Genomic DNA, 25,113 nt, shown 5'->3' with positions numbered 1-25,113 from the left:
GGCTGATGCCATCAGAGAGAAATTACCTTGTATATAGATTAGTCACAGACACTTTTTTCCCCTCAGAACAGCTATGGATAATTCATCATGCTTTCCTTTTTAATGCATTCGTAATGTCAGAATGGGGAACGTCATGAGTTAAGCTCCAAAATAGGATATGTGAAAAAGTGTTTGTGCCGATTCATTTTTCACTTTTTTCCTTACTGAGAAGAGGCTTTCACATCCAAACTAGTTGTTGCTTATTCATACTTGGAATTTATTTTTTCTTGTAAAGTTTTTCATTTTAACACGTACTTGGAAACAATACTGCTTCAGCATTTTTTTAATCAGGATCTAACTTTCTATACTTATAAAAATAAATACAGACGTCAGAAAGAGCTAAGTATGATTCTTGGTAGGTGTGTCTTGGTACTTCTCAAACAATTTTTAATAATCCTCTGCTTCAAAGAAACTGTAATGCACTAACATTTTGCACTGAGTAATAAGCATGGCTTGTTCTATATTGAGCTGACTGAATATATTTGTTTTATATACATTTATATTTATACTTTTTTTGTTCTGTGTGTAGAAAGTAAAGATGTAGCACATGACAGAATAGTAGACTAGATTCACTTTTTTGTTCAAATGTATTAATGTCAGTATTTGAGTTCTGCCCCAAAACACAAAGTTTGGTGTCATTGAAAAAATTAGACTTACAGTCCTTGCTAGAAATAAGAGTTTTACATTTATTCTTCTACAGTGGACACAATCTTCCTCTTAATGTCTTTGAAAAAAAGATTTTGTTATTTCAAGAAGACTGCCTGGCTTACAGGATTAAAAAAAGAAAGAAAAGCCTGTTCATCTTGAGGACAGATTTGAATCAATTCTGTAGTGCTCAGCATGCTTGTTGCTTTTAGCTTTTCCTCTGTCACGAACAGTACTTTCTATCACAGAATAACCTCACAGCTCTTAGCAGAATTCGATGCAATTGACAGCTTTTGTTAGAAAAATTCTAGTAAAATTGCAAGAATGAGTTTGGGGTTTCTAACCCGTGGGATGCAGCGGTCCCCGAGAGTATTGCTGACATGTTTTTAGGAAGCTAACATTAATTTGATTATGAATATACTGCTTCGGTATCTATAACTGTAGTTGAAGGAAAAGATATTAATTTTCCTTCAACAAGCTAAAGCAGAGATTTGGGATATATGACAGGAAAGAAGACGAAAATACTCGTTTGGAATTTGGGGAAGGTTTAATGCTGCCAAATCTCAATGTGCATAATTGGTTTTATTATTTTCCCTTGTGATCATAACCTAACCAGCACAATGAATATCAATCAACTTCTAGGGCTAAGAGGTCATTTTTTTACCACGCTGAGCCTGAAGTCCAGCATGTTGCCTGGTAACGGTCTATGTAGATGAGTTGGCTCTTAAGTGCACCATATGGCTGGGCGTTATGCCCTATTCACCCGTGACATGGTGTACACATGTAGTACATTACTGATTATAAAATGGTTTGTCCCATTCCCCTTATTTAGAAGAAGCATTTAAAAATAGCAATACCAATCCAGCACAGACGTGCTAAGATTATGGAATTGTATGTAATGAAACAAATATCTATCGCAAGTGTCAAAATCCTCGTGTAATAATCACAGTAAGTTTTGTGTTCAGTACGATTCGGTTGAATTTGAAGATAACTTCTAGCTATGGTTGCTTTACAGTATTTTTCTGTTTCATTTTGATAGATAAATATGTTGAGGTAAGTATAGTTTTAATGGTATAATTACAGAGAAATCCTGGATTTTAAAACTCAATTTTGTAGCCTATGGATTTATTTGGCGTTTGACCTTCTATTAATTGTGCAATAATGTCTACAGTACTCAACCAAAGCTGCAGTGCGTTGAGCAAACCAGTAAACAAAGCAATAAAAGACAGTTCCATAAAACAACAGCTGAAAATAAACATGACAGGCAAAGGAGGTAGAATTGTTCCAAACGTACAATGGGAAATCAAGCACTAAGAGTGACTGGCAGAAAATTTGTAGCAGAAACGGACGTAAAACCTAACTCAGCGGAGTCCTTGCTCATTCCCGTAACTGGAGCGTTTTTCCCCTTCCGTTGTCACGACCTGGAATTCATTAAGGTGGCAGTGCTGCAGAGCGCGGGGTTGGGCGATGGCACGTGCCATGATCTCCGTGCTCTGGCTGTCGTATGCCAGTTAAAAGGGAAAGACAAGAAACGGGCCTGATCTTGTGCGGAATGACAATGACTGCACAAGTAAAATGGAAGATCGTTGACTGGTTCCTAGTACAGAAGGCTGGACAGTTAGCAGTGGTTATGTTGTATTTCTTTGTGTCTAGCTTATTTGGAACGATGAATTATTGTGCTTAGCCCTCCCTGCACAACTCCCTTGCCTAAAGCTGTAATTCTCTGGCAAAGCAGCCGTTTCTCTTTGCCATTTCACCCAAGTTCTCTGAAAACAGTTCAGGAAAAAAAAAAAAAAAAATAGAAGCAAGCTGTTATCTTTTCCGTGTTTTGCAGGAAGTTTATACAATTGTGTTTTGAGAGAAAAGTTCTGTATACTTGCTCATTCTATTGTTTTTTTTCTTAATCTTCGGATTACATATAGTTGTTACGTAGCTTGATAAACATACTGTAGTTAACTGATCTCGTTGTTTTATCACTGACACGTTTCTTTGGCTAGAAATTTTTAAGGTAAGGGAGAAAGGATGAGACAGCGATGCTGCTCCATGTTAATTTGATAATTCCATCCTTTGGAAGATTGCCATGATTATCCAATTTAGACCCTGGTGGATATAAATGCATGTATGCAAATATGCTGTAGGTCTCAAAACAGTCCTATCTTTACTTTTCCTACCGTCTGTCAGTGACAGAGAACTAGTTGCCGTGCTGTAAAGGCCTATAAAGCCCTTGAAAGAAAGGCATTTAAAACCCTTTCCCCTAATTTTAGAGCTGTGTTTTCCTTTGAATTGTAAACATGTTGAAATAAATAACAGAAAAATAGTTGTTATTGCATTGAAAATATTTTATTTTCAGGGATTATTTTCCCCCCCTCATTAAACACATCTTTTAAAATTGTTAATAACATAAATCTGTTTTCCAAAACAACATAGCATGCCATAGAGGAATCTGAGGAGTTTAGTATGATCTAGGGATTTCTACCTGAGGCATGAACAAAGTAATTGTGAAGCTATCATAAATTATCATAAAGTATCATAATTCTCATAGAAATAAACCAGTATTATAAACTTCTTCTAATAAATGTGTAAGGAAAAAAGATTTTAATGGTTGTATTCTTATTTATTCATCTCTCTGTATTCTAATGTAGTCTGAATGATAGTATTAGTCTAGAGAGTTGAAATTTTTTTAAAATTGCGGAACTTTGAATTACTGATATTTGTGAATTACAATAAAAGAAGATTGAAGAATGGTAGTTAGAGAACGTAAATGAAGCAGTAAGTTCTGCTCCGTTACTTCATCTGAGGCAGGCTGGGGAACTGTTTAGTTGTTAGTATCTGCTCCACTGTCATTCATTGTTGTTTTGCCGTACCTTCAAGTATCTTCGACAGTTATTGTAGGAATCCAGTAAGGACCAGAAGCAGCAAGGCTTTTACATGCTCCTAGTGATAAGCAGGAGAATATTCTCATGGATGTTTTTTCTTCAGGAAAAGCGTAACTAAGGTAGCTAAGCCTGACCTGCGTGTGAATTTTGTTCTAGTCCTGGTGCAAGGTAACTCAGTTTTAGGTGGTTGATTAGTAATATTACTTTTCCATTAGTTAGACACATGTTTAGTTAGTTATGATCTTTAACTCTTTCCTGCATAGGTGTCCTGGTTTCAGCCAGGATAGAGCTGGTTTTCTTCACAGAAGCTAGTGTGAGACTGTGTTTTGGATTTGGGATGAGGAACTGTTGATAACGTGCTGATGTTCTGGGTTATTGCTGAGCAGTCAAGGACAGTCCAGCTTCTTGTGCTGGGCTGCCAGCGAGCAGGCTGGGGGTGCACGGGAAGCTGGGAGGGGACACAGCCGGGACAGCTGACCCAGACTGTCCACAGAGATATTCCCTACCATCCGACGTCATGCCCAGTACATAAACTGGAGTTGGCCGGGGGGCGGGAATCGCTGCTCGGGGACGGGCTGTCGATCACGGGGTGGTGAGCAATTGCTGCATTGGGCATCACTTGTTCTTGTACGTTCCTTTGTTGGTATTATCATTATTGTTCCCTTCTTTCTTTCTGTCCTATTAAACTGTGTTTATCTCAACCCACGAGGTTTTTCCTAATTCTCTCCCCCTGGTTTAGCCCCAGCCGGCAACTAAGCACCATGCAGCCACTCGCTCACTCTCCCTCCCACAGTGGGACGGGGGAGAGAATAGCTAGCTCACACTAGCTTCTGTGAAGAAAACCAGCTCTATCCTGGCTGAAACCAGGACAATAGGGAACTAAATATACTACCTTTGTTTAGCTTTGTGGGTTTGGGGTTTTTTTTTAAAGTCTGCATGTTCCAAGGTTTACCTTATTTCATTTCCCGTATGGGAAGAACATGTTGGTTTCTTTGGATGGATGCATTAATTTGAAGTTTATATCAGAAGAACCTCAAATGATCTTAGAAAAAAAGAGCAGTTATGTGGTAGCAGGTTTACAGGAATCACTGTTAAACCACTGCTATAATTTATGTTTACCTAAATTGTAAAAGGGCAGTTTATGTTTGTGCCAGCTACAAACGGGAATATCAGTGGTCTACTTTTCGTTTTACAGGTGGTTATGCTGCTCATTTCACTTATACAATGATCTCCCTACATAAATAAAGGAAGACACTGTCCTTGGTCAGAGTGTGCTTAATCACTGCTGCAGATAATTATGTATATATGTATTTATTTGAGCATCTAAAGGGTTTAAAAGTTACTCTCGCAAAGCAGATTCAAGAGCATAAGGCTTCCTGCAAGTGAATAGGACATTTTGAAAACAAGAGACAGACTCCTAACACGAGGGGTTTTTTGGAAATGCTACCCTAGATTATTTTGAACTCTAGCTCTGTCAGTAAAGTTGGCTTTGTAATTCTCTCTTGGTTATATAAAAATGTACATGTAAAGACATAGCTAATAATTTCTTCTTTTCTCCTTCCTCTCTTAAGAATGCCGTCAGTATTTCTTTCTGATGGATTCCTCTGTGAACTTTCTAAATCCTCCATCTTTGTTAGTGGTGGTTTGAGTCTACCAAGTAAAAGCTGTAGGAGTTGCATATAGATTAACTTTAGGATCTGAATTTGCTGTACACGACGGCCTGTTTTCTGACGCTACTGAGATTTCCTTCCTCAACATTATATTATAGACGTTTTCTTATTCAGCCATGATGAACGTTTTCACATGCATGTAAATGCTTCGCTTAGAATACTTCTGCTGGCAATTGTAGGCACTCTGGATGTTCTCCAGATTACAGCATTAAGATATTTTTGATCAAGTTAATTTCCATAACGCTGTGGCATTTAAGAGGTATCAAGTCCCAAAATTCCTGTGAGATTAGTACGTTTTATTATCTCTTTATTGCAGAAGGAGAAACCAGAAAATTGAACAGCCTGGCTGATGTGCCAGGAGAAGAGGTATAGCAGAGCTAGGATTTTAATTCATATTTCTCAAATCCCAAATTGTTGCCTCCGTTACTGGGCCATCTTTCCTCCTGCTCTCCCTCTAATCCAATACCTTTTATTGTTAATGATTTTTACATTTCACAAGTGAAAAAGAACTTGCAATTTCATGCTCTCTCCTGTCTCATAAAAAATTGAAAATTTTCCTCAAGAAAATCATGCAGTTATTAGTAAAGCCCTATCAGCATAGCTTAAAGCTAATTGAAATTTAACAGTCCTCGTGATGATTTGGGTCACATCAAGGGTGTTAGAGTTCTTTAATAAAGTTACACACTTGATCCTTTTTTCTTTTTCTTTGAAGGGCTTACAGACTTAGTAACTTTTTCTGATAATGCTAATTATGCAAAGTGAAGGTGCAGTCCTGCAAGCACTCTGGGGGTGCACTGTAGCAAATGTTGTTAACTGGAGCGATGACGCTCCGAGCTTTGGGGTGTGTCAGCAGCCCGGGATTCCCGGAGGATTCTGTTCTCTGTTGCTGCGTTACTGCTGCCGGATGCTACATCTTCAGCGCAGGAGCTGCCTCGGCGTAGCTGGTTCGGGTAGGGCTGTCTTAGGGAGCGGCAAAGCCGTGAGCCTGCAGCAGTGCACGCACGCAGAATTTGGCAATAAGTGCTTGGAATGTCAGGCCTGCGTTCGATGGGGAATCGCGCTGTCCCTGCACATGGTGTGTTCGTAGTCCATCTAATGCCACGGTGGCTTTTTTGTGCATTGTGTGTTGGATCTGCAATCCTGCTGAGCTGCGGCTGGACGCAGCGCTGAGCAGAGGTGTGGTAGCATATTACCATTTCAGTGGGGGAGTATCTTTACTGCTACTGTTCGTAGAAATGAACAGGAATTTTGGATTGAAATAATTGGATTAGATGTGGGGAAAATTTAATTTCCCTTTTTTTTTTCCTATTCCATTTGAGTTTAGTTACAGAGTTGACAAGCCTGCACTGTAACATGTTATTCCTGCGTTGCTCGTGCACAACCAATAAACAATGTGTACTATATGAGAATTCTTTCTGATCCTGCAAGATGAGTTAGAAATCGTATAACTGATGGCTTTTTAAATTTTGAACACGGGATGGCAGTTTGGAAATGTATCTTCAGCAAGGAACGAGAATGCTGGGAAATAAGAGCAAATCTGTTGATGTAAAACGAAAAGTTTATCCTTATTCTTCATAGTTTAACAGATTTAAAAAGATGAAACAACACGTGAGTTTGACAGAATACCTCTGTATTTGGCAACATTTACGCTTCCTTCAGGACTGTCTACTACCTTCAGAAATTGAACTCTACCTCTCCGAACTGTTGCGGACTGCGGGCTTTTCTAGTAGCTCACTAGCAGCTATGGGAGTGTGCTAGTGCTGATCACTGGGGTTTAGCAATTGGGATTTCTTGCCAAGTAGTTAGGCCTGTATCTTTTAGAATATTGAGCTATGTTTACATCTGTTGATGCATTAATGAGAGAGATTTGTCTGTGGCCTACCAAAGTCATTGCACACTACTCGGGGAAAATTTGCGCAGACTGTTCAAAGAACAGAGTTGTCTGCGTGTGCAGAGGGAGGAAAGCTGCCTGTACCACGCTGTGACAGACGGTATGCTGGCACGTTTCAACTGCACTCCAAAGCAGCAATTGGCCAAGTGCTTGTTAGATGAGGCAGGCCTTGGAGACCAGCACACAAGCCATTTTCGTCTGCCACATACTGTATTCCAGTCTTGGATATGTCATCACTCTCTACAGCTACCTGAGAGGGGGTTGTGGTGAGGTGGGTGTTGGTCTCTTCTCCCAAGTAACTAGTGATAGGATGAGAGGAAATGGCCTCAAGTTGCACCAGGGAGGTTTAGACTTGATATTAGGAAAAATTTCTTCACCAAAAGGGTTCTCAAGCATTGGCACAGGCTGCCCAGGGAGGTGGTGGAGTCACCATCGCTGGAAGTGTTCAAAAAATGTGTGGGCGTGGCACTTCAGGACATGGTTTAGGGGACATGGTGGTGTTGGGTTGATGGTTGGACTTGGTGATCTTACAGGTCTTTTCCAACCTTAGCGATTCTCTGATTCTTCATACTGATGAAGTCAAGAAACCAGTTTACCTGTATGTGGTGGGTTGACCCTGTCTGGCAGGTCAGCCCCCACCCACCAGCTTGCTCACTGTCCCCAGTGCTGTGGGGGGAGGGAGGGCTTCATCCCCTGTAACTTGGAAAGACAAATGTCATAACCATGAATGTTCCCCCGTTCTTCTTCCATTCCGTGAGCTTTTATTGCTGAGGACATCATATGGTCTGGAATATCCCTTTGGTCAGCTCAAGGCACTTGTGTCCTGGCTGTGTCCCCTCCCAACCTCTTGTGCACCTTCACCCCATGGTTCCGGGGTGGGAGGGGAGATGAAACCTTGACGCTGTGCAAACACTGCTCAGGAATAGCCTGACAATAGCGGTAGTGCTGGTGTGATTTCAACACTGTTTTTAGTCACAAATCCAAGACACAGAAGCGTATGGGCTGCTATGAAGAAAATTAACTCCATCCCAGCCAGACCCAATACACTATAAAAGTGATGCTTTTCTTCTACTTCACTGTGAGGTTTCTGCTTCCTTCATCTGTACCCCCGAGGAACAAAGTTTTACGAGCACATCTGGAAAAGAGACAAAGTAGTGCAACAGAAACACTGGAAGGGTGGTGGTTTTGTTTGTTTTAGGGTTTGGGGGTTTTTGTTTTGTTTTTCCTTATCTTGAAACATACTTTGCACAGCTAAATGACCCACTTAAAGAGAGAGAGATATATATGGGGTCTACAGTGAGAAAAAATTGTTCTGAAATCTTTCACAAATTGTGTTTTTATTATGACCAAGTTGTTGTGTGCTATTGATTTTCAGATCTGCACAGTCTACAAGTAATAAAAGTTGCAGAGCCAAAATAATTTAGGGTAGTTTTCTGTCTTTTGTATAAGCCGGGTTAGGATACTGAAGTACAAATTGTTTGCTTTGCCACTCAGACTTGTTGAAACACAAAGGAAAATTTCAGCAGGAGTTACGGTTTCCAAATGTTTGTATTTTCTGGTTCCGAGGTATGTCCTACAGGTAAGAGGCCTTGTCTTGTCTGACAAGCTTTTCTGCCACTTGGTCACGGGTAGTACAACAGATAGCTGTGAAAAAAACATGCCTATAGGAGGCAGAATCATCGTAGATGACTTGTAACAGCAAAAATGTGAATTATAATTATGCAAAAATCACTTGTGTATGGCAACATCTACACAGGATTCCATCTGAAGGTACAAGGGCAATGACGAAGTGAAAGCACTCCCGTCTTTGTGGCGAGTCTATATGCTCCTACAGGCACCCGCACACTTTCAGAGATGATCAGTTTTACTACTAAAACAATTGGAATATTGAGGCAATAGGAGCAGAATATCAGGGCAGAATCAGTTTGGCAGGGGTGGCTTTGTCATTCAAGGCAGAAATTCTGAATACATGAATTGTGGGGCTTCAAATAATACTCATCTGGAAATATTTCATTCTAGCCCTCAGCTACTGATGAACACACTGATAAACTAAGACATACCATACAACTAATTTTACGGCACATCAATACAATTTCTTATTACTGACTCAGGAATGTTAATTTAAGGAATATTTAAAGAATGTGGTTAGGAGGGTATAGATTTACAACCAACAGGTGTGCTTAAAACAGTATGCTCCATGTTTGTTTAGCAGGTTGTGTGAAAAACTTGGGTTTTTATACTTGATGCTTAACTCACAGAAGACCTGCATTTACATAACTTAATGAAAACCATTACAGCTAGGGTTTTACTTGTGCTTTGTGGTGTACCAAAGGGAGAGAGGGCAGTACAATTCTTCAGAGAGTACTTGTAAAGCAGTTCTAAAGTTTACTTGCTGAAATGTTAAAAATATTTTGTACCATCTGATGTGCAGTTAAATGAAATAGAATGTTTAGGGATATTTATATCATGTTCTGGTTTTCCCTAAAGCCATTTCAGTGATACAACTCTTCCATGATTCATATTCTTAAAGAAAATGGCCCGTATTTAAATTGGCTGTGGTTGTGTCCACAGCGTGTCCCCCTGATGTCAATAAATTAGTTCCTTGGGACCCCTGGACAGAAATGAAGGGCCTTGTAAACAGCCGCTGAACTAGCGCTCCTCCGTGGTGTCCAAGGACAGCCTCTGTAGTGTCTTTTGGAGACCTTTATTATTGTTCAAAGTGCTCTGAAAAAGTGGGGAAATGCCACACATACTGTTTTGTCTCCACGCAGTGTGGTGATTTCACTAACAGCCTGCTCCAGGCTCACTCCCCTCCCTCTTTTTTTTGTTCCATCACACTTTTCCTCCTCATGGGATGTTTCACCTGCCTCCCTTAGGTCTGGAATGAAGTCCTACTTGGATTCATGCTTCATTTCAGGGGGAGATATTGTTCCATTCCTTATGTACTTTCTGGGCTCAATGTTGAAGGAAGAGAGGGGAGAAAAACAGCATAACCCTCCCCTTGCTTATAGTGTAGGATGGGAAGAATAAGAGTTCTAAGAAATATGGAAGGGCCACCTGAAAATATTCTAACCTGAAAATAAACCTAATTCCATGGACTAATATTTTCTGCAGTAAAGTCAGGAAGGCTCTCCCACGAAGATCCTTTCTTTATTGGGGGGATAAACTGCTTGAACTGAAGTGTCAGTGGAAGACCTGGGAAAAGGTTGAACTGGAAGGCAAAAACATTTGCTGATGACACAATTATTCAAGAGAAATCACATAGAATTGCAGAAGGATTTCACAGTATTGGGTTAGTGGCAGATGAAATAGTTGCTGATAAAAGGGCATGTAGTCCAGATAACAAATATAGGCTATGCTGCGAAAAGAGGAGTCGCGTTCCTTGTAAAGATAAGGACGTCAGTGGGAAAATGCAGCTGGAACTGGAAGAGAGCAGTAACCTTATACACGCTTCGGTAGCAGAGCCTACAGGTTAGGGTCTTCCTCTCATCACGGAGAGGAGAAGCAACGGAGAAATTTTAAGTGCACATCCAGTGATCCAAGAGCCTAAAGTGTAATGGATGCACATCCACTAGTATTTCACTGGAATGAATAAGAGGTGAACTTTTACAAGTGACGGGGGTTTATAGGTAGAAGTCCATGGGAATCTATACTACTCAGTGTGTAAAAGGGACAAAGCAGTGACATAAATTTCTGTTGAGACAGGATTATTCAGAACAGACAAAACTAAGACTGTGACTGGGACAGTGTAGAAAGCTGAAGGATTAAGTGACAGAATGAAATTCACTTTCAGAATTTCATAATAGATGGAAATCTGTTCTTGAGGAGGGAGTGCATTGCTATTATTGCTTAGAAGCCTTTCTTGGAAACATCACATGGAGTTCTCGGAAGCATTAGTTCAATGCTTGACAGCTGTCAGAAAAAGCAAATCGAATATTTAGCAATTTTCAGGAAAGGCATTCAGTATGGAAAATATAGGACTGTCTCTGCTGGAGTTTGCATTGGACTTACACACTGTAAGCAGTTCTGGTTACCCGGTGTCTCAAAAAGGTGTAGTCCAGAGTAAGGTGAAAGGAATCGTCGGAGCTATGGAATAGCTTCCGTACAGGGAATACGTTAAAAACATGCTAGAACTCTTTACCTTGGAAAAAAGTTGACAGGTGAGTGAAATGGAAGAAGAGTGATAGACTGATATTGATTTGAATATTGATATTATAGTGATATGGCTCATAAAGCAAGGATTATGGACTCAATACAATGATCAAGCAAGTAAATTTTTTTCATGCTATATAATGCTATTCTACAAAGTTTTGCCACATGCAAAATTTTTTACATGCAAAAAACATAAGCAAGTTAAGAATAATTGTATAAATTAACATGCAGTATTTCCTTACACAACAAAATGCAGGATGTCCCTCTTTCCAAATTACTGTGGGAAAGACTGGTGCTTATGTTCTTTCATAAACATATAATACTGATCATTGTTGGACAGAGTGTATTTAAATGATGCAATCCAGTAAAACAGCTCTTCTGTTCCTATAGCTATTTTACCAGATGTGAATCTTAATGATTATTTATTAGGACACCTGGAAAGGGAGATTTATTCATCAGCAATTTCCACTGTTTTCCATATACTGTTTGCTTGTTGGTCCTGACTTCCACCTTGAAATTGTCCGGAAACATTGGGCTGCCCTGGGAGTCACGGTGACAGTTCTCTAATGTACTTTCTGTAGAACTATTTAACAACTGTTTCATAGAAGACATTGCGTAGAAGGCCGATTCAAGTAGAATCAGAAAAGATTAATTCATTATTTAGGTATTTTAGGTCAGTAACAATAGCAACTTTTAAAACTGTAATGCGGCCTTTGAAGATACCTTGTAGCACTTCAAAGATCTCTCAACCTGTAACATAATGTGCGGATTGCTTTTCCTGTCTTGTATGAATATGCACTGTATTTTCTGCATTTTATTTGAAAATACAGGTTGTCACGTTCCCAGGTTTTTTTGCATTAAGTGTGAACTTTGCACCTCTGTTTAGCCAAACAGCTTTTAAAAATAACAGCGTTCATCTCCTTACGCCTGTGGCCCAGGACCTGCCCTGCCCTGTGTTAAATGGTCAGATTTGTAAAGATTCAGAAATCTCTTAACTGGAATGAATAGTCTTTTTGTCTTCAAATTGCTGAATTGTTGGGAGGGTTTTGTCTTAATTATTAATAAATTCTAGTCTGTGTATATGGTACACTCACGTGAACGATTTTGGTGAAATCAGAAGTTACTTAAATTCCTAAAGCCATGCGTGAATGCAGACCTTAGCAGGCTCGGTGCTCTCTGGGGACTGGTGGCTTGACAAAGCTTTACTAAAGTCTTGTTTTGTCCCTCTCTGTAAGTGATTTCTTGAAATTGTTTTCATTTTCCTTAAACACTTGTGATAAGCTATATGGGGATGATTGTACTGTTTCTCTTGAGAAATTCTAAACATTTTCTCTGATAGTGTTAGTGGATGCTTACAATATTTTTCATGTGTGTACCCTTCGCTGAAAGATTTCAGGATCCTCTTTCAAGGCTGCCTGCCTCAAATGAGTTAAGCATGGAAAGTCTCAGCCTAAAAAGCGTGTGTTTCTGAAACCAGCAAACGCATGCAGACTGTCTGGGAAAAACAACCGGCTTCGAGGGTTATTAGCAATTGTGTGATAGAAAACAAAAAGGTGGCTGTGGCGTCTTTTTGTAAGATTTCTGAAGTACCTAATACTAGGTAGTAGCTACATTTTCGTATTTAAGAAGAAGATTGCTTTTAGTTTCAGAAAGACTTAAAACGCAAAATAGTAATGAAATAGCCCTTTATGTCCTGGGAGTGATGTATTTCATCTGACCTCTGATGTATGGCATTAGAAACGTGTTTATGAATTCGGTGTGTAGCTCTTTGTTATGTTGGTTTGGTATTAAAAAAAATTGTAGTGCATCTTTAAATATCTAATAGGAAATTTAAAGATGGGAATCAACATTTATGATAGTCACTGGCTTTTAAAATGTATTTGCTGAATTATGATGAATGATAATTATTTATTTCTTTTATTTCTATTGCACCAGCAACCTGGCCATTAGAGCAGTTACAGTTGCTGTTAAACCAAGTAAAAACAAAGCAGTAGCTTTTGTTGGAAACCATTTTCTGTTGAATTCAATCTGTTCACGTTATTTTAGATTCCAGAATGTTTTGTTAAGGTTATATGAATGCCTTGCAAAAATATGGTGTGTTTTAAATTCAAAACATGTGCTACAATCTTTAAATTTGGGTCACCTTTTATGTAAGCTATTTTTGAAAGCTCTAGTTTGCTTGTTCATATATTTTCTCTTTTTTCAGTTTTTGCTGTAAGCTTAAAATTCACTTTGACATACTTTTAATTCTGTTCTCAACATTTGTTGTAATGAACTGCAACGGCTCAACATTTAACCAGCATGATACTAACACCTAAAAACCCAAGAAATCCTTCTGAGTATTTATTGATTTAAGACACGTGTCTCAATTCTGTTTATGTTTTCCAAATACACGCCACAAAGGATTTGAAAATGCTGGCCCAGGTTTGGCTTGGTTTTCCAGCAAACATTTAGGAAAGCAAATTGCTGGACTAAACTGGCATTTGTATACGTCCTAAAGTGATGTGTTACTATTCATATTATAGATTTACTATTCATATTATAGATTCAGCACCGAGATGTTCTCTGTTGTTTTAGTTTATTCAAAAGGTGTATCTGCAGGAAATAAGACAATAAATGAAACTTCGCAGGAACATCCCTGAGTTTATGTCCACTATACTGCTTTTGATCTAATGGAGGGGGGGAGGGAAACCCGAAACGTTAAAAGCAGCTTCAGTAGTATCACAAATAGCAAAATAAGAGTAAATCTCCAGAAGAGAAAATATCATCTCATAGACGTTTCCTCAGAGTGTATGTGTGCGATTGGCGTATCTACAGTGAATTCTTTGTTGTCTGCGGTGGCCCGGGGTCCCTCTTGAGAGGGAGAACAAGACATAAGGACTTCTGCTACGAGAGAATTCCTGTTTCTTTTGTAGAACTGGAGCCTGTCTCTAGCAGAGGACTGGTTTGCGTCCAGAGCTGGTGGCTGTCGTGCAAGAGGCGCTCGCGAGGGTGTTGTGTGAGCGCGGGTGTGGCGGGTGAGGCCTGCGTGCAGGAAGCACCGCACACCCTCAGCGTGGGAGGTGTAGCATGCTGCCGGCCTGCAGCTCTGTGCTTTGAACGAAGCAGTGCAGGTGGGAAAAAGAGAAGGGTAACCTGTGTGAATGAGTTTGTATAGGTTTCTTTTTCAGGCAGGTGAATTCCCAAGGATTCTAAACATTGCAAAATCTGTTTTCCTGTTCTTGCAACAGTCTATTTAGCAGACTGCTACAATCAAAATGCTGTCTTAGCAAAATATCAGTGTGTATATATAATATATACGTGTGTCTATATATATAATATCTGTATACCTGAGTTTTTAGTGATTTGGGGGACAAACGTTAAATTTAGATTAGTCTTACTCTCAGTTTATTGGAGATGGAAGGCCTTCTATGTCGTGGTTCAGAGAAGGAATGCAATTTTCCTTTTATAGGGACTTTTCCACTTCAGTCGATTATAGAGGGAGACAAGTGGGATGTTTATTCTTTAGACTGAAATTAGCCAGTTTAAATAGCCCCCTCAGTAGGAAAGAAGTCAGCGTCTTGCGTCTTGCTGCTGTCGGTGGTTTCCAACAACTGCTCTACGTTGTTAAGGAGAACGGTACCCTAAGGCAGGCGTGGCATGGGCTGCTGCCCTACCTGCATCCAGTGCAAGTCCGCGAGAGTAGTCTTCCTTCAGGCGTCTTAGTGAGGGCTGTTACGTCCACATCAGCCAGTCCTCATTTTGCAGAGAAGTAGTTATTGCAGCTGCGCTTTCTGCCTATGTTTCCTTAGCTGGTGCTTCCTGCAACAGGCTTCCGAGAGCGGCAGGAAATGCCCCAAGCCTGTCAGTGTTTAAGAGGCGTTTGGACAATGCACTTAATACCATGCTTTAACTTTTGGTCAGCCCTGAAGTGTACAAAAATCTTTTTATGGGAAGAAAGGAGACAAACCTTCTCTGTAGGGCCAAGAATTTATTCTTAGTACAATTGAAATCTTAACAGTATTATCAAATAATTATTGTTAGGCCAGATCTAGTTATTACAGAAAAAAGAAGGAAAACCCAGAGAAAAGTATTCTGGAAAAGACATGAATTATTATTAAAAATATTACAGAAAAGCACTCAACGGTTATGCAGTTAAAAATGTCATGTGTACACTTCTGATATCTACCCTTTTGTCCAGTATTATGCTCGCTCTTCCACCCCGCCTCTGGATCCTAAGGTTAATGGTGCTAGTCTTGCTCAAAGGAAAAGGGAATGGTTTCCAGCAGGTCACCAGTGTCCCACGGTCTTACTGGAAGGAGTGTGATGTTGAAGGTGTTTCCTCTTTCTCCTCTCCTTTTCTTACAGTTCACCTGGGGCTATTTTGATGTGTTTTCCGACATGCTTCAGCACCTTGTTCTTTCTTCATCGAGCTGCAATACCACATTACGTCTGAATTTTCTCTAACACGGTGCCTTCTCCATGTATTTGATAATTGTTCTTTGTCCTCTTTTTTACCCCTAAACAGGCTTTTTTCCAGCATTTCTTAATTTCTGCCTTTCTTTAACACCCTGGATGAGCCATTTAAAACCTTTGACTCTCCAATGCCCCATCTCTTTTCACCCTTTGCCCAAAGCTCTCTACATCACATCTTGTGTGCCAGCTTGCAAGGCGACTGCCATCGTACCATGCCTGTGTTCCTTGACAATGCATCATTACTTCAGTCAGAAATATCTCAGGCTACACAGAGTAACTCCTCTTTGCTACTGCCTGTATATGTATGTAACAAAAATGTTTATAACACACAAAGACAATCAGACATGAAACAAATTAGGCACCAGCAACCTGGCCATTAGAGCAGTTACAGTTGCTGTTAAACCAAGTAAAAACAAAGCTCTGAGCTTTTGAAGGCAAGTTCCTACCAAACCAGCCTGCCAAGCCTCAGCTCTGAGGCCTTGCAAGTTCAGTGCAATGACTGTGGCCTGTTGCGACCAATGGCTATACTGTATCCTCCTGAGTGACAGGACTATACCTTAGCGTCTAAATTCAGGTGTGTCCTTGGGTTTTTAATGATGTGGTTGTTGGGGTGTTTTGTTTTCTTTTTTCCCTAGATGTTATAAGTTCCGATGAGAATCGATTAGATGTGCATGTGTTTAGGCAGAAAATCAGTGCTTTGGTTTTAAGGTAAACCTCATCTCAGGGTACAAGAGTGTGGGATGCGCTTTCACTCACGTTTGATATTTAACTACCCAGTCCTTCACTTTTGATTAATGTTAGGGGGAAAAAAAAGTATTTTATAATAAGCAACTCCTAATTATGTTGCAAGACAGCTGTTTTCCTCCGCAGTCCTGATACTAAAGGTAATGTTTTCAAAACAAGTGTTGTTTTTGTTGTTGTTGCTGGCAGTTCACTTGCCTCCCATAGCAAACCTTTTATGTTCTGGAGGTCTGGTTCTGCATTCCTGCAACCTGAGTACAGTTTCTTTACTTCAATCGTATGTCCAAGACTGGCAAAACCCTTCAAATTTGTTGTAGTCAGACAACTCTTCCAATTAATTGAATGTGTGTTTTTAATGATCTTGTAATTTTAATGTTTGCTCAGGCAAAGATCAAGGAGTGCGTCAGTTTAATATCTGCATGGGGATGGACTTCTCTTTTTAGTCTCCAACTGAACTCAACCCATTTTCTTATACTGCCCATAGTATGTTGTGAGATGGAGAGGGCTGACACTGGTGGATATTAATATCATAATATGATCAATGGTAAATATTGTTAATATGATATGGTAAATGCCACAATATTTAGTTTGCTGCCTTTTTTTTTTTAACATGAGCATTCCTGAGTTCAACTGAATACCTGAGAATGTTGTTTTTCATTCATTTTTGAAGTAAATTTGGGGTATTTATATAACGGAGGAAAAACTGGAGGAAAAAAATCCATTCACCATAAAAATTGAGGAGCAAAAAGCAAATAAAATAAAGCTAACTGCATCATCATTATATTTGAATGCAGCTTATTAGCCAACTTTGTGATGTTGTGAAAGGCCTTATTAATGATTTCTAAATAAGCAGACTTTGTAATGTTGATGTTGTCTGTGATGCATTATTGAATCAACAGAAATAAACTTGCTGTCATTAGCCCAATTATTTAGATATGATGAGACATAATGACTATTTTAAGAGCAAATAAGCTGCAGTTAGCAAGCAACAAGCCAAGTAAGTGAGGTGGGATGGCAAGGAAATGACTCACAGGAGTGGGAAGTAAAATTGAAGAAATGCAAACACTTACTAGAAGAAAAACACACATGAGATACCATTTCTCACTGTTACAAGTACATTTGAGTGCAAACGGCTGGTCCCTGAGTAGATAATGGTGATATTGTTTATTGGATTTTTTTTTTAACTATCCTGCTTTGCCAGAACATCTGTCTGAAGTGAACTCTGCCTTCCTTGCAGCCCTTGATATATCAGGTTTGCCAGTGGTTATTGCTGCATCTGTGACTTCTGAAATTATCTACAGATGGGCTGGCTGGAGCTTAAGAGGAGCCAACTCTCAGCAATATGGCTGGTATAGTGTCTTTTAGTGGAGCAACCTGGGGCTAGAAATAAGTGCCTGTATGGTAAAGTAACTGTTTCTGTTATGAGTTATGGGCAAAAAAAAAAAAGAGAGGAAGAAACTAAATTAACTTCCTGAAAGATACTTGTCAGCTGTAGTTGAATAACAGCTATTTTGAATGTCAAGTTATCCGATTAACCCATGATGAAAATAATTTCCTTTTCATAACCAGAACACTTACATAAATACAAAAAAATGTAATAATGTGGAAGATATATTTAAATCCCATTTCTGACAGTCTAGTGAGGGATAGATGTTCTTGTAACTAAATGTGTTTGTCAGGAGAAAATAAGAGCCATAGGCATCCTCTGGTAGTTGTATGCAGGAAGCTGTCTTCATGCATCATTTTTTTTTCCCCCATTAGCTCTAAAAATAAGGAAGATGCTGCTGTTTGTGTGTTGGTTTGCAGTGTTTTGTGGTTTGTTTTCATGGCGTCAATGTAAAACTAGTGAAAAGAGCTTTTTCTGGCAACCTGAATCCAGTTACACTATCACAGAGAAGAAAATTTAGTAATGAAATTTTCTTTTAATATCTATGACTTTGTGGTTCATTAATAAATTCACTTTTCTATTTTATTATGGATTATATGGCTTTCAATGTCTGCAAGATTTTATGTAACTTTATCGTTGTTCTATTTTAAGTAAGTGCAAACTGGAAGATCCTCTGAATAATAGGTAAGGAGGAGGCCTTTGCCCTGAGTGTTTAAAGAAACAACCTGGCAACCAGTCAGAAATGTTCTTAAATTTATGTTTTTATATATGTTTTTATAATTTTTTATAAATGTTTAAATAATTTTATAAATGTTTTAAATATTTATCATAACCCAAGTTAAATTTTAACCTTAGGCTGAACCTATTCTGCAGGAGACTGAAATATTTCAGAGTGCATATGGATGGTATGCTAACCTGTTGTTAAGTGCCTATGCTTTGCGATTCTCCCAGTGTGTGTGCATGTTGCTTTCACGTATATGTTTTTTGGATCAGAAGCAAACTATAAAGGTATTGATTCATTATAGTAAATGTCTGCATGAAGCAGTTTCCTACAGTTTGACGCAAGGTTTCTTCTTAGTGGCATAACTCTTAAGTTAATTCTCAGTTCAAAATCCACTTCTTTGAATGTTTACAGCCCATTAGAATTCATCATCTATTATATTTAGAGCTTGACCTGTGTGGTGCGAGTACATTTACTTTTCCATGCGTCTTGTTAGGTTATTCTCTTAGGGTTTTTTAATTGATTTTTCTACTCTTTGTGAAGTTCAGTTAGAAAGTCCATTTGATATTTTCATATGAAAAGTGCTAAATATATATGATGTAGAAAAGCACGTGCTGTCCACCTTTAGTTGCTAAAAGCTAATCACAGGTTACAATTTTTGTTTGTTTTTAATGAGAGCAAATTATCATTTGCTGAGCCAGGACAGAAGTGTGGATGGGCTAAAATGGAAAATGTGGTACTAGTACTGAACTTAAGGAGGGTACTGGGGTAGAGAAGGTTAAAAGCTGGGCTTACCAGATACGGTGGTTGTAGTGTATAGGTTGGTAACTGCAAAGTTAGCGAACCAAGGAGAACAAATACATAACAAACAGATCTGATTAGAACTGTTCAGTGCTTCTTTGCAAATAGACAAGATACTTTAAAATGAATTGTGCACCGGAATTATGTTGCTTTTCAACCAACAGTTACAGTGAGTCCCTGTCTCTGTACGTTAAAAAATGGGTTTCCACTTAACTCGGTCATGGTTGTGTTCTGGACAAAGAGGCCATGCAGTGTTAATCTTAAAGCGAAGTCCACAGAGTCGATATCGACTCAGCTGCTAAACTGGGCCCTTGATGCAGCAACTCCGAGACACCGCTGCAAAGACATCTCTGAGAAAAACACATGAGACGTTCTAAACTTTCTTGAATTTTATGAAAAATTAATCAAAAAGCATGAATAACATAGGCTATTTAATATTACAATTTATTGTTAAAATATACTATATTTTAATACAGTAAGTACCAACTTGAGGGTTAAGGAATATGGACTGTATTTTTTACTTTTATTCCCGCCTCTTTCCTTGGGCGTTTCTTTACTTTTCCTGTGCTTTTGTTTCCTATCAGTAAAATTAAGGTAATAGTCAAGCTAAGTTAATGCTTAGCTTCCGTTTGTAAGGTATGTTGATTTCTCGATACAAGAAGTTACTTTTTAAACCCCCTCCTCTGTTATATAATCCTATAATTTGAATTCATACTTATGTATTTTTATTTTGAATACTGAAATTTTAATAAAATCTTGTATACCTTTCTTAGTAAAATTAATTCAAACTTTCATAATGCAAATAGGATTCTAATATTTTGTATTGGATTAATTTAATTACTAGGTTAAAATGCTATGTCAGTACTTTCACTTCTAGTACGTCCAATATTAACAAATGCTGTACACCAAAATTCTTACTCTGTCTATGCTGTGAGGGAGCTCATTAATGATCATGTTAACAGCATTGGTCACCTTTATGCTGCTGCTGTGTATTTAGTTACCATTTCTATAGACTTGGATCATTTGCCTTCTATATTTATTTAGGTTATCTAGTTTTTTCAATGTATGTTATAATTATCTTCATGTATTTTAACACAGGTTTTCTTTTACAAAGGTACAAATTTTTTACAAAAACTTAAGAATACTCTGGCAAATCTGACCCCCAGATTATTCTTTTGTTTTTCTAAAAAAAAAAAAAAAAAATCTTCCTTCTGATAAAGACAATAGATTAAACAAATCCTGTAAATAGAAAAGCATTCCGGACTCCCTCATCCTAACTGTTCCATATGGTAAGTTTGTGAATTTATTTTCAAATTTTTCTTTAGGTTAACATGTGGTTAGTCTACTGTGTAATTTGATAAATGACCTCATTGTTTACCTAATGGAAAAGCAGTGCAACTACAAAAAGTCAACACATTTCCAGATCTTTAGTAATAGTCTCTTAAAAAAACCCGTGGTTTGCAAACCAGAATTCATTTGGGACGATGTGTGGCTCTGATGCTGACGACATAACTTTTCTTGCATCAGAACAAAACCCCCTTAGATCCAGGCAATTTTGGTCCTCCTCTTTGTAGTCATAATTTCTTGTTTGCCCCAAGTAAACTCTCCCTTGAAGTCTATAAAATCTTTTCAGCAGTTATATAATTTCTGACAAGTCAGCTTCTGGTTCCGCAGCCCGCGGCATTTAGCAAGCGTTGTCCTCTCTGTGTTACTCTCTGCATAAGCCTAGAGTGACCCACTGGCTCATGAGCGCTTAACTGAGTTTGTCTTGTAGGGGATGGCTATGAGGAATTACGATGCTAATAATTAATAGAACGTTCTCAAGTCTAGCGTTAACAGTTCTGTAGTGTTATACATACTGAGACGGATGTGGTGATTTGTACTTAATTTCTCATTTTGATGGCTTTTATGTTGCTTATGCTTTTGCATAAAGGGTAAATAAAACAATGAATCAGTTGATACAGTTGGATGTGTCTTGATACCAGTTGCACAAAGCAGTTTTCTTTCTTAAAAAGTTTAACCTCTATACTCATAAATATGACAGAATCATAATTTTCAAAATATACCAAAGAGAAAACATTGCATGGAGTTCTTACGAAGCCTTTTTGAAGTTGATTAATGTTTCATAGAGTTTATTTATGACATGTATAATAAAATTTTGCATAATTCAGAAGTATGCTATTTGATTTTGCAGCATTTATTGAACTAAGAGTTTTTATAAAATGCATAAATAAATATATCAAACCGATCATAGAAGTACTCCAGGGTAAAGTATGTCAATTGTCTGAGAACTCTGTTCTCTGCTTCATATTTTCAGTGCGTATGATGCCAAATGCACAACGAAAAACCAATTTTCGCCTTTCAAGCCATTCCTCTATCCTGTAGTACAAAAAAAAAAAATTGTAGCCATAAGAATGGAGCTGGTAGGGCATAAATAGGCACTCTATCAAGATTTAAGTTAGTCTTCAGTAAATACTGCTTTATTATTGCAGATTATTATTATTGCAGATCTACAGTACAAAGATTCAGTGTTTGGGAGTCACATGCCATTTCCCCTGGATGGAGGGGTGCGATGTCATGAAACACATTCCAAAAATGACCAACATTCAAAAAAAATGCTTTAAAGATGATTTTTTTTTTTTTTAAAGAAATCCAAGAAAGCTGCGTAGTTGTTTTCTCTTGATTTCCAGTAAGAGCAGTGCTGAATTCTCTCAGATCCAGTAAAGCCTCAACCATACAGTGCATCGTGTGGGAGTGCTGGCTTGTGTGGGTTAGGGGGAGAAGTGAAGCTCACCTGCCAGCCGTGAAGAGAACAGTTAAAACATCCTCAGCTGCTGGAAGATCGTATCTACATTCAGACTCCCAGATTGAGCTCCAGTTATTCAGAAGTAAAGTATGTATACTTGCTTTGTTTAATTTTCTTTTCTAAATCCATGTTTCCCATTATTAAGTGAGAGGCATTCTTAAGGAGAAAGAGCATTCATCCAGGCAGAAAAGCAAGACTTTTGCCTGTGCTTTTCATTACTTCCTTTGACGTTGTTTTCTCGATTATACTTGGTTCTGGTTTGTCTGGTTCTGTTGGGGACGTTGTTCATGCAGGGGAGCTGCAAATGGAGCCTGCAACAAACTCATCTACAAAGGCAGTAAATTAAGCTCGTAATAACTGAGATATAACTTGCGACAGAATTTTTATTTTTCCCCCAGACTTTTTATTTCAGATTTTCCTCTGTTAATGACGTGGAATCATTACTGCAGCCTGTGGAAACAAACATTTTAACATATGCGCGTTACTCACAAGTCATCATTATTGTGTGTAAAAGAGAAAAATATCTCCCAGCGACTTCTACCACCTTGCAGTCTGCTCAAACCGTTGGTGTATTGATGTTAGGACAAGAGACTGGTAGAACAGAAAGCAACCTTCGAAAAATTCGTAATGTGAACTTAGCTGCAAACTCTGATTCATTCACCAACCTCAGCTGATTAGCAGCTGCTGTTCAGAGTTTGGGGGGTCTGATCTGTGTCTGAGGTTTTGTATGGCGTTTTTGTCTTTGCCTGCCAAGTTTTGCCAAATGTCAGTGCTTCATTTCTCATCATGGCCAGTCTCCCTTGCTCAGCCAGCTTGTATGTCGGTGTGTATCTGTGCTGCTGTGGGCACAAAGCAAGCAAAAACTAAAAGAAAAAGCATTAGTCGTTTCTTGTGTTTTTGAAGATGTTTAAGAGTTCTGTTGCATAGAAGAGGAATAGCAGAATTAGCAGTGGTATGTCAGCAATCAGTTTTCTTTTTCTTATGTAGAATTCTGTAATATGACATTTCAAAGTATCTGTCTTTCATTCTGTCATGATATAGGGACAGTAACAAATTACTTTATTTCAGTGTATGGCTTCCATCCTATGTTTTGGGTTTTTATTAACTTTCAAAGGCCTCTGATTCAGCAGCAGTACATGGTTTTCCATCTGTGTGCATGCAAATAGTAAGAGAGAGGGTCCACTACAGAACCCTACATCTTCCATTTTTACTTTGATAGACCTCTGCCTCTGATTAATCAATGCCCTCACTGAACCATTGCATAAGCAGTGATTTGCCTGTGTTTTTAAGGAAGAATAGGCTTTAGATGTGAACTCTGATCATGTTCCATGATTTTCTTTAAATCCTGATTTTTGTAATACTGTGTAATACAGAAAAACTGTATATTAGAATGTAAAAGGTAGACACCAAGTTGAACATGGAGCCAGCAATGTGCCTTTGTGGCAAAGAAGCTTAATGCTATCTGAGGCTGCACGAGGAGGAGCATTGCCAGCAGATCAAGGGAGGTGATCCTTCCCTCTGCGCAGCAGTGTGGAGGCCACACCTTGAGTTCTGTGTCCAGTTCTGGTCTCCTCAGTACAAGAGACCTATGGAGCTCGTGGAGGGAGTCCAATGAAGGGCCACAAAGATGCATAAGGGACTGGAGCATCTCTCCTGTGAGAAAAGGCTGAGAGAGCAGGGACTGCTTAGCCTGGAGAAGTAAAGGCTCAAGGTGAATCTCATCAATATATATGAATACCTGAAGGCAGGGTGCAAAGAGGATGGAGCTAGGCTCTTTTCAGTGGTGTCTAGTGACAGAATGAGAGACAATTGGCACCAACTGAAACACTTTTTCAGTGTGAGGCTGACTGAGCACTGACAGCTGGTTGCCCAGGGACGTTCTGGTGTCTTGTACATTGGGGCTATTCAAAAGCTGGCTGGACGTGGTCCTGGGCGGCCCTCCTTGAGCAGGTGCATTGGACCAGATGACCTCCAGAGGTCCCTTCTATCCTCAGCCAGTCTGTGATTCTGTGATTTAATAGTGCAAAAGTGACCGTGTTACAGGTTAATGTGCAGTATTCATGTAACCCACTTTTTAAGGTCTGATGCCTCTTGTTGTGTAATCATTAAATACTTCAGTAGAGGTGCAAAAAGAGAAAAGGATTGAATATTCTTTTACTGAGGGTAGTGAATGACTTCATTAGCTAATAGTCATAACCCTTCATTTATATCAGCAACTGCCCTTCGCAGTGTGATCTCATAACATTCCAAACCTTTAAAAGTTGTAAAGAGTAGGTAAAGTCTGTGTCACAACAGTTACAAAATTTAATCTTTTCCTTGTGTCAAGGATGAACTATGAAATTATATGAGAAGAAAATACCCTAAATCTGATGCAATGCAAACTTCCTAACAGTAAGCATTATTTAACATCTCCATTGTTGGAGACACTAAAAAAAAAACACAAAACCAAACAAAACCAAAACCCCAAAAAGTTTAAAAAATAGCTCAGCTGTATCAAGGACAGCAGAAATAAAATTTGAACCTCTCTTGGAGCAATAGAACAGACTCAAGGTGCCGTCTGCCTTTATTTAAACACCTCTAAAGACAAGATTTGGGATTCTGTTGGAAATTCACATTGTCAGCTGAATGCATTGAGGATAACAATATTCCCATGCAGAACTGAGTAGGATTCAGATTATTTTAAAGCAAAATACCCTTATTTAAAAAAAAAAAAAACACACAAAAAAACCCAAAACAAAACCCCACAACCCAAATAAAAGTTTGAGCACTGTAATCTAGTGTATCCAAGCTGATTAGTTCTTTGCTTCTCCTTCTGCCTACACTCCTTGCAAGCAACACTTATCTGAAAAAGAATTTTCACTCTGCTGCTTTCCTTGCTGTGCTAATCACCTGTATCTGAAAATATGTCTTCAGTATTGTTTTATTGTGA

General features: G+C 38.7%; 1 protein-coding gene across 2 annotated transcripts in view; it reads left to right on the top strand.

The window, feature by feature from the left end:
• RBFOX1 (RNA binding fox-1 homolog 1) overlaps window positions 1-25,113 on the top strand; it is a gene marked incomplete at both ends in the record, with an annotated part of 1,321,463 nt that overhangs the window by 554,428 nt on the left and 741,922 nt on the right. The gene's annotated exons all lie outside the window — the stretch shown is intronic.

The sequence above is a fragment of the Phaethon aethereus genome (genome assembly GCF_964289735.1).
Source record: "Phaethon aethereus genome assembly, chromosome: 15".
Lineage (NCBI taxonomy): Eukaryota > Metazoa > Chordata > Aves > Phaethontiformes > Phaethontidae > Phaethon > Phaethon aethereus.
This window is presented reverse-complemented; position numbering and strand designations above follow the sequence as displayed.